Source organism: Bos javanicus, chromosome 18 (genome assembly GCF_032452875.1).
Source record: "Bos javanicus breed banteng chromosome 18, ARS-OSU_banteng_1.0, whole genome shotgun sequence".
In the NCBI taxonomy this organism is placed as follows: domain Eukaryota; kingdom Metazoa; phylum Chordata; class Mammalia; order Artiodactyla; family Bovidae; genus Bos; species Bos javanicus.
Genome location: NC_083885.1, coordinates 15,417,012 through 15,426,010, shown reverse-complemented (window position 1 = coordinate 15,426,010; position 8,999 = coordinate 15,417,012).

Below are 8,999 nucleotides of genomic sequence, written 5' to 3'. Positions count from 1 at the left end.
GCAAGGTTATGCTCAAAATCCTTCCAGTTAGGTTTAAGCAGTACATGAACTGAGAACTTCCAAATGTACAAGCTGGGCTTCAAAGAGGCAGAGAAATCAGAGAACAAATTGCCAACATTTGTTGGGTCATGGAGAAAGCAAGGGAGTTCCAAAAAACATCTACTTATGCTTCAATGACTATGCTAAAAACTTTGACCATGTGAATCTCAACAAACTGTGGAAAATTCTTAGAGATGGGAGTGCCAGATCACCTAACCTGTGTCCTGAGTAACTGTATGTGGGTCAAGAAGCAACTGGACATGGAACAACTGACTGGTTCAAAATTGGGAAAGGAATACAATGAGGCTGTATATTATCACCCTGCTTTATTTAACTTACATGCAGAGTACACCATGCAAAATGCTAGCTGGATGAATCACAAGCTGGAATAACGATTACTGGGAGAAATATGAACAGCCTCATATTTAGGTGATACTACTCTAATGGCAGAAAGTGAAGAACTAAGAGCCTCTTGAGGGTGAAAGAGGAGAGTGAAAAAGCTGTCTTAAAACTCAACATTCAAAAAACTAAGATCATGGTATCCAGTCCCATCACTTCATGGCAAATAGATGGGGAAAAAGTGGAAACAGTGACAGAGACCATGTTCTTGGGGTCTAAAATCACTGTGGATGGTGACTGCAGCCACGAAAGTAAAAAACACTTGCTCCATGTGTAAAGTTGTCTCTTGGGTTGTTGGAAGAGGGTGTTTGCTATGACTAGTGTGTTCTCTTGGCAAAACTCTGTTAGCCTTTTCCCTGCTTCATTTTGTACTCCAAGGCCAAACTTGCCTGTTACTCCAGGTCTCTTGACTTCCTACTTTTGCATTCCAATCTCCTATAGTGTAAAGTAGATCTTTTTTTGGTGTTAGTTCTAGAAGGTCTTGTAGGTCTTCACAGAACTGGCCAACTTCAGCTTCTTCAGCATCAGTGGTTGGGGCATAGACTTGAATTACTGTGATGTTGAATGGTTTGCCTTGGAAACAAACAGATCATTCTGTTGTTTTTGAGACTGCACCCAAGTACTACATTCCGGACTCTTTTTTGTTGCTTATGAGGGCTACTGCATTTCTTTTATGGGATTCTTGCCCACAGTAGTAGATATAATGGTCATCTGAACTAAATTCACCCATTCCCATCCATTTTAGTTCACTGATAGGTCCTAAGATGTTAATGTTCAATCTTGCCATCTCCTGCTTGACCACATCCAATTTTCCTTGATTCATGGATCTAACATTTCAGGTTCCTATGCAATATTGTTCTTTACAGCATCAGACTTTACTTTCAGCACCAGACACATCCATAGCTAAATGTCTTTTCTGCTTTTGCCCAGCCACTTCATTCTTTCTGAGCTGTTAGTAATTGCCCTCTGCTCTTCCTCAGTAGCTTGTTGGATACCTTCCAACCTGTGGGGCTCATCTTCCAGTGTCATACCTTTTGCCTTTTCATACTGTCTCTGGGGTTCTCCAGGCAAGAATACTGGAGTGGATTGCAATTTCCTTCTTGAGTGGACCATGTTTTGTCAGAACTCTTCACTATGACCCATCCATTTTGGGTCCCCTGCACAGCATGGCTCATAGCTTCATTCAATTATGCAAGTCCCTTTGCTGTGATAAGGCTGCAATCCATGAAGGGGATTGACCCTCTTGGCAGTGTTCAAATAAGCATAATATCGTTTTGGCTCTTTGAGCTTTTGAAGACAACACATTTCTCATTTATAAATTTTACTTAAGCCTATTTATGCTATCACTTACAGATACCTTGAATGGAGATCTTATAACAAAATGCTCTGAAATTTTGTCCAGGTTGAAAAAAACATGCAGTCCCCTTATGTCTTGGTGCTCGCATGGTTCACTGAACCCAAGGTAGATAAGGTGCGACTGGGGAAGCTGGAAGAAGACTCGAGGAGCTGTGGGGACTGCAGACATGTTTATTCTCTCTGGGCAACAGCAGCCAGGAGTCCTCAAATAGCACTGATATACTAAGAACAAAAGTGGTCCATGGTCAAGTGGGTGCGCAGGCACAGTGCTCCAGCTGCTACGTAACCATGCAAGGTCAGCAACATTGTTTACAGAACACAGGTAAGAGGGCGTGAGGGAGTGGGGCAGGGGAGCCTGACTGATGCCATGTTGTCTAGATACTTTCCCCACACCTTAGTTCCCCCAAAGACTTCTTCACTGCAGAGGCTTTAGCAACTTCTTCCTTTGCTGCCTAAAGTCTCTCGGCTACCCGTTATGGCCATAAATTGTCTGGAAACTTTTGATGCAAGAAGTTGCCCTCCTTGATCCCATGCTATACACCATTAGTAGTAATTGTTGGCTACATACTGATTTTCCTGGAAAATCTGATAGGTCCTAAGACCATGACCCTTCCTCCTCAGATGCCTATTATGCCTTAGGTCATGGAAGTACTCAGTACGTCATCAAGGCTTCCTTCCCAAAACAAAAGCAGTACAGTATAGTTAAACCTGAGCCTCTGGCATATTCCACCTAGAGGGGGGATTGGTCTCCCTCGTCCTCAGTCCTTTGCTAGATGCCATAGTGCTGGAGGATGTCGCCCTTCTATTGGACCTTTTAGATGCTTGGGGAGCCCCGAGAATCAACTGAGTGAATGTTAAAAGGAGTTTGTACAATTTGGATGGCATCACAGTTGATGGAGCCCATGGGAAAGCTGTTGCTATTAATTCCTTAAGCAGGATGTTTCCTGATCAAGGGCAGGATCTGAGGGTTGGCACTCCTGGCCAAACTCCACACAGTTATCTTAGCACTATATGCTCTACTCAACAGTCAATTCTCTCTCACATTTTTTCTGACTCTTGAACCATGGCCAATAGTTGGTTGTCTGGTCCTGCCAGTGACAGCAACAACAACTTACCCAAGGTTAATCCTTTAGGTAAAAAGAACTCTGGGAACCTCTTGCCTTACAAGACACCCAGTATTAACCAAATATTTCTGTGCATGTGCTAAAGCCACAGAAGCCTCATCAAGACATTCTTTATCTCTTTTGGAGTTCCAGATATTATCCATAGTGACCAAGGCACTCATTTCACTTCTCAAAATATACAATGCTGAGCTGCTGAACGTGGCATTCAGTGGAACTCTCATCTTTATTACTCTCAAGCTGCCAACCTCATATAGTGCCAAAATAGCTTAATTAAAGAAGTTCACATTCAATTAAGTGAAATGTCACCAGTTAAGTATGAGGAGTGAATTGTAATAAAACACCTGACTTTGCTTTTGATACTTGATCACTAACACATTTGAAACCCTAGCACTTCTATCCATTTCTGTCCTATATCTGGGGAAGTTGATGAGAAAGCTCAGATGCTTTCTTCTTTAATGAACAGAAAGTTCAAGCCATGTAAGCCACAGCTGCTCACATACAGAAACCCTCACCCCAGTCCCTCTCCCTAACTACAGTAAAAACAGGACCAATTTCTTTGCCTTGCTCTCTCAAACCATTTTAGACCTCCTTAGGAGCCTTCCCTGCTCTCCCCAAAAAGACACATTATGAAACCCTTTACATACCTTCCAGGTACTGGACGGTATCATCAGGGTCAACATCTGAACCAAATTTTGGATAATAGGTCCTTTCATCTCTGTAGGGTAAGCACAGTGCTAGAGAGAGGATTTTTTTCAACAAGTGGTGGTGTAGTGGATAGAACATGCAAAAACTAAAAAAAAAAAAAAAAAGAACATTTTTCCCCACTTGTTTTTGTTGTGGTGAGATACATATGACATAAAATTTATCATCTTAACCATTTTAATTATAACTGTACATTTTAAGTTAAATTTTAAACTATGAAGCTTCTAGAATAATGTTTATGAACATAAGTTAGGCAAATGTTTGTTAATTACACACCAAAAGCATGATCCATAAAAGAAAAATTGATAAAATGATAAATTTGACTTCATCAAAATTAAAACTCCTGCTTTTTGAAAGACACCGATAGAGGACTTATATCCAAAATAAAGGACTCTCAAAGCTCAATAATAAGAACATCTAATTAAAACATGGGCAAAAGTTTAAATAGATGTTATACCAAAGTAGACATATAGATGGCAATAAGCACATGAAAAAAATGTTCAACATAATTAGTCGTGTGGGATATGCATATTACCATAATGAAACCCCACTACCCCACTAGAATAGCTGAAATTAAAAACTGAACCTACCAAGTGTTGCTGAGGATGCTGAGGAACTGGAACTCTCATACACTGCTGGTGGTGATGTAAAGTAGTACACTTTCGAAAGTAGTTCTGCAGTTTTCTTAGAAAGTTAAATATTTACCTACTATATAATCCAGGAGTAGGAAATGGCAACCCATTCCAGTATTCTTGCCTGGAAAATTCCATGGACGGAGGAGGTGTGCTCCAGTATCCTTGCATGGAAAATTCCATGGACAGAGGAGCCTGGCAGGCTACAGCCCTGGCGTTGCAAAGAGTTGGACACGACTGAGTGACTGAGCACACATATAATCCAACCACTAGACATTTATTCAAGAGGAAAGAAAGTATGTCTGTACAAGGACATGTGTTTGCTGTATTCATAGCAGCTTTATTTGTAATAGCTAAAAACTGGAAATAGTCTATATGTACATCAGCAAGTTGATGGATAAACAAATGATGATATATCCTTACATGGAAGAGTATTTACCAATGAACTTATTACATGGAACACTATGGATAAATCTCAAAATAGTTATGCTGAGTGAAAGAGGCTAAACAAAAAAAGAGCATATACTTATGATTCCACTTATATATAACTTTAGAAAATTCAAACTAATCTGTAGTGACAGAAAGCTGGTCAGTAGTTACCTGGGGATGTCCTGAGGTGACAATGTATGATAAAAAGTAGAGCTAGTGAATTAACCAATTTATAAATATCTTTGTTATAACTGATATGAAAAAACAGCATCTTGGACATGGAATTGTTAAACCATGTCTGAGAAATGTATGTCAGGACTTGTCCATTTAGTTTGGCAGCAGAGGGGCAGAAGGAAGTATAAAGGGAGAAATGTATGTGGATGTGTTCTTGTTTATATTTTAATGAAAACCACTGTTGTGTGTGCATCTCTTGGCTGTACTGTAGGAATGCACTTTTAAGTAATTCGGTGGAAACACCTGTTTGCTAATACTTGAATAATTTAGATTGGATAATGAAGCATCTTAGAAGCATTTACTTTATGTACTCTGTTGCTTTATGTCTCATTTTTAACTGAACATTCAGGGAATGCGGTATATTAATAACAATTCTGCCAATATCTTTATCTAGAGGCCTGTTGTCATTTTTGTCTTTTCTGAAATTTTTGTCACTAGAAGGCAGGAAATGCAGGATTACAATTTTTTTCCTTCCAGGTTGACTTGATGTAGTGTAATCTTGGTTATCGAAATACTCATAGCTTTGGGACTTTGAAATGATAAATATTCACGATGTGTGAAACAGCATGATACATAACTATAGGATCTTAATTACATAAAAATGGATGCTTAGTTGTGAAAATACACAGTGAGACCCGGAAGGACACGTCAAATGGTAAACTGCTTGTGATTATGAATGACTTTGTTTTTTGTTTCTCGTGTTTTTTTATTTCCTATTATGCACATGTTACTTTTAAGAAATGTTATTTTAAAAACTTTAAAAAAAGGGAAGGGCAAGAGGGGAGGTTACAAAGGGACATGAGGAAACTTTTGGGGATGATAGATACATTTATTGTCTTGATTGTGATGGCTTCATGGGCAAATACACATGTCAAAACATATTAAACTGTACATTTTAAATGTATGTATTTTATTGTATGTTTGTTATACCTTAGTGAAGTTGTTAAAGTGATAGGTTTTTTGTTTTTGTTTTTTTTTTTCACTTAAAAAATGTGTAAAAATCGAGGCTGGCAGGAAGACTGTGGAGCAGCTGGGAGCTCGCCTGACTCCCGGGACTGCCTCCATCATCATTCAGCACTCTCATCTTGAACTGTAAACTCTTTCCTGGAAGAAGATCAAGTCTTCAGAGAGAACAAGATGGCGGAAGAGTAGGTGGACATGGAGTACATCTCTCTCCACAGATACATCAGGAATACACCTTCAGACACAGAAGTGCATGCCGAACACCAGCTGAGAGAGGACAGGAGTACCTGACCAGTGGAAAAGAACCACTCAAAACTCAGTAGGATGAAGGAACTAGGGGAAAAACAGGAGTGTTAGTAGGACTGGACCTGCCCTTGGTGGGTGGAGGAACTGAAGCAGGGGTCCGATCCCCACATCAGGGCAATTGTCTGAGTCAGAGAAGAAACATTTAAGGCTGAGAGTGCCACAGCTGATCTGTGGCAGCCTAAATTGAATGAGAATCAGACAGTCCTTGCTGCAGCCATAGATACTCCGGACAGGAACGCTGGTCCCCTGGAAGGCGCAGCAGCTGGAAGCTGGAGTTTAGGGATTGTGGAGCAATCCCAGGCTGAGGGCTGCTGTTGACTGTAGAGAGACAGGTTGAGGGGATATGAGGGAAGAGATCCTGGTGGGAATTGCCGGTGGAGGAAAGCCAGGCAACCATGGAAGCAAGGCAGTACCGCTGAGTCACTGTAGGGGGTGGCGCCATCACCACAGCCTCTCTCTCCCCGCATGCCAGCATTAGTAGCTGAACAGTAGAGAGGCTAGCCCATCAAATACTTGATACACCGAACTACAGAGTAGGACCGCACCCAGGGTGCCCCTTTAAGTGCCTGACACACCGATCTACAGAGTAGGACCCTAGACAGGGGGGCCCCCTCTATGTGCCTGATGCCTTGAACGACAGAGAAGGACCCCAGGCAAAGGAGCCCTTTAAGTGCCTGAATGGGCAGAGCTACAGAGAAAGACCAGCAAAGAGGCTTTCTGGTCGCCAGCTAAAAGAGACTCAAAAAAAGGCTCTGATCGGGCCATAATTCCTGCAGGAGACGCAGTCCATGTCCCTGCACACTTGGTGCTGCCAGGGTCCCCACAAGCCAAGCAGCTGCACCACCTTCACACTCAACTCTCACTGGGGCAGAGCTGCCACAGGCAAAAAAAGTCTTTCGTCTAGGTGCACAGGGTCGCTTCAGTTGTGTCTGACTCTTTGCGACCCTGTAGACTGTGGCCTGCCAGGCTTCTCTGTCAGAGAGGGGTTTCTCCAGGCAGGAATACTGGAGCATATTGGCCAATACTGGTTGCCATACCCTTCTGCTGCTGCCACTAAGTCGCTTCAGTTAAGAGGAAAGGAGAGAAAGGAAAGAAAGAACAGATATGCAAAGTTAAATAGAGGTAGATAAAGGTTACTGCTGCTGCTAAGTTGCTTCAGTCGTGTTAGACTCTGTGCAACCCCAGAGATGGCAGCCCACCAGGCTCCCCCGTCCCTGGGATTCTCCAGGCAAGAACACTGGAGTGGGTTGCCATTTCCTTCTCCAATGCAGGAAAGTGAAAAGTGAAAGTGAAGTCGCTCAGTCGTGTCCGACTCTTTGTGACCCCATGGACTGCAGCCCACCAGGCTCCTCCGTCCATGGGATTTTCCAGACAAGAGTACTGGAGTGGGGTGCCATCACCTTCTCCAGCCATACCCTTCTAGAGCACTATATTTCCTGCTGCCTTAGCTGCCAACCCCCTCGAGTGCCTGGTGCTGCCAGAACCCCTGTGACCCAAGCAACTGCACCACCTCCACACCTGGCCCTCACAGGGGCAAACCCAAGCCCTCCAGGGCAGCCTCAGGTGCAAATCTCCAGTGGATGACCCACATGTAGAGGTGGAAATAAAACCACAATTGAAACCCAAGGGCAGTGTGGCTAAAGAAGAAGACCTTCCCACCAGCTGTACAAGCTGCAGATTAAATCTACATGATTAACTAGGCAGACTCTGTGTCTATGGAATATATAAAAGGTCATTGAGAGGTTCCCACAAAAGAAAAAGGACTCTGATATCAGTGACTCAAGAAAAACATTTATTATTCTTATTGACTTGTTCTATAGATACTTTTGGATTTTTTTTTCTTTTTTTTCCCCTCCTTTTCCCCCCTGTTGTAGTTGTTGATTTAATTGGCACTAAGAAATCCAATTAAGCTTTTGAGCTTTTTTTTCCCCTCAGTCACATTTTTTATTGTTGTCATAATCCTCTGCCTCTCCACTGGGCTTTTGCAGTTCTGTGGAGTTTTCCTCTTTTTTTTTTCCCCTATGTTAATTTTAATTTTCAATTTTTTCTACATTTATTCCTTTGTTTGCTTTTCCTACTGTGCTTTTCTCCTTGCAGTTAACCTTTAATGTATAGTAACCTTTATCTCAGAGAAGGTGATGGCACCCAACTCCAGTACTCTTGCCTGGAAAATCCCATGGATGGAGGAGCCTGGTGGGCTGCAGTCCATGGGGTCACAAAGAGTTGGACACGACTGAGCGACTTCACTTTCACTCTTCCCTTTCATGCACTGGAGAAGGAAATGGCAACCCACTCCAGTGTTCTTGCCTGGAGAATCCCAGGGACGGGGAGCCTGGTGGGCTGCCGTCTATGGGGTCACACACAGTCGCACACGACTGAAGCGACTTAACAGCAGCAGCAGCCTTTATCTGCTGCTGCTGCTGCTGCTGCTAAGTCGCTTCAGTCGTGTCCGACTCTTAGCGACCCCATGGACTGCAGCCCACCAGGCTCCTCCGTCCATGGGATTTTCCAGGCAAGAGTACTGGAGTGGGTGCCATAGCAGCAACCTTTATCTACCTCTATTTAACTTTGCATATCTGTTCTTTCTTTCCTTTCTCTCCTTTCCTCTTAACATATTTGTTAGTTTTATTTTCATTGCTTTATTCCCCAGTTGGCACCTTGCTTTAGTCTTATTTTCCAGTTTGTGCTTTAATTAGTTTTGTTCTGGTAGATACAATTTTTGGTTTCCTTTGTTCGCTGGGTCAATCTATTGTACTTTATTTTTGTTGCACTGTTTTGATTTTGCTTATGGGTGTATATGTATATGTGTATATTC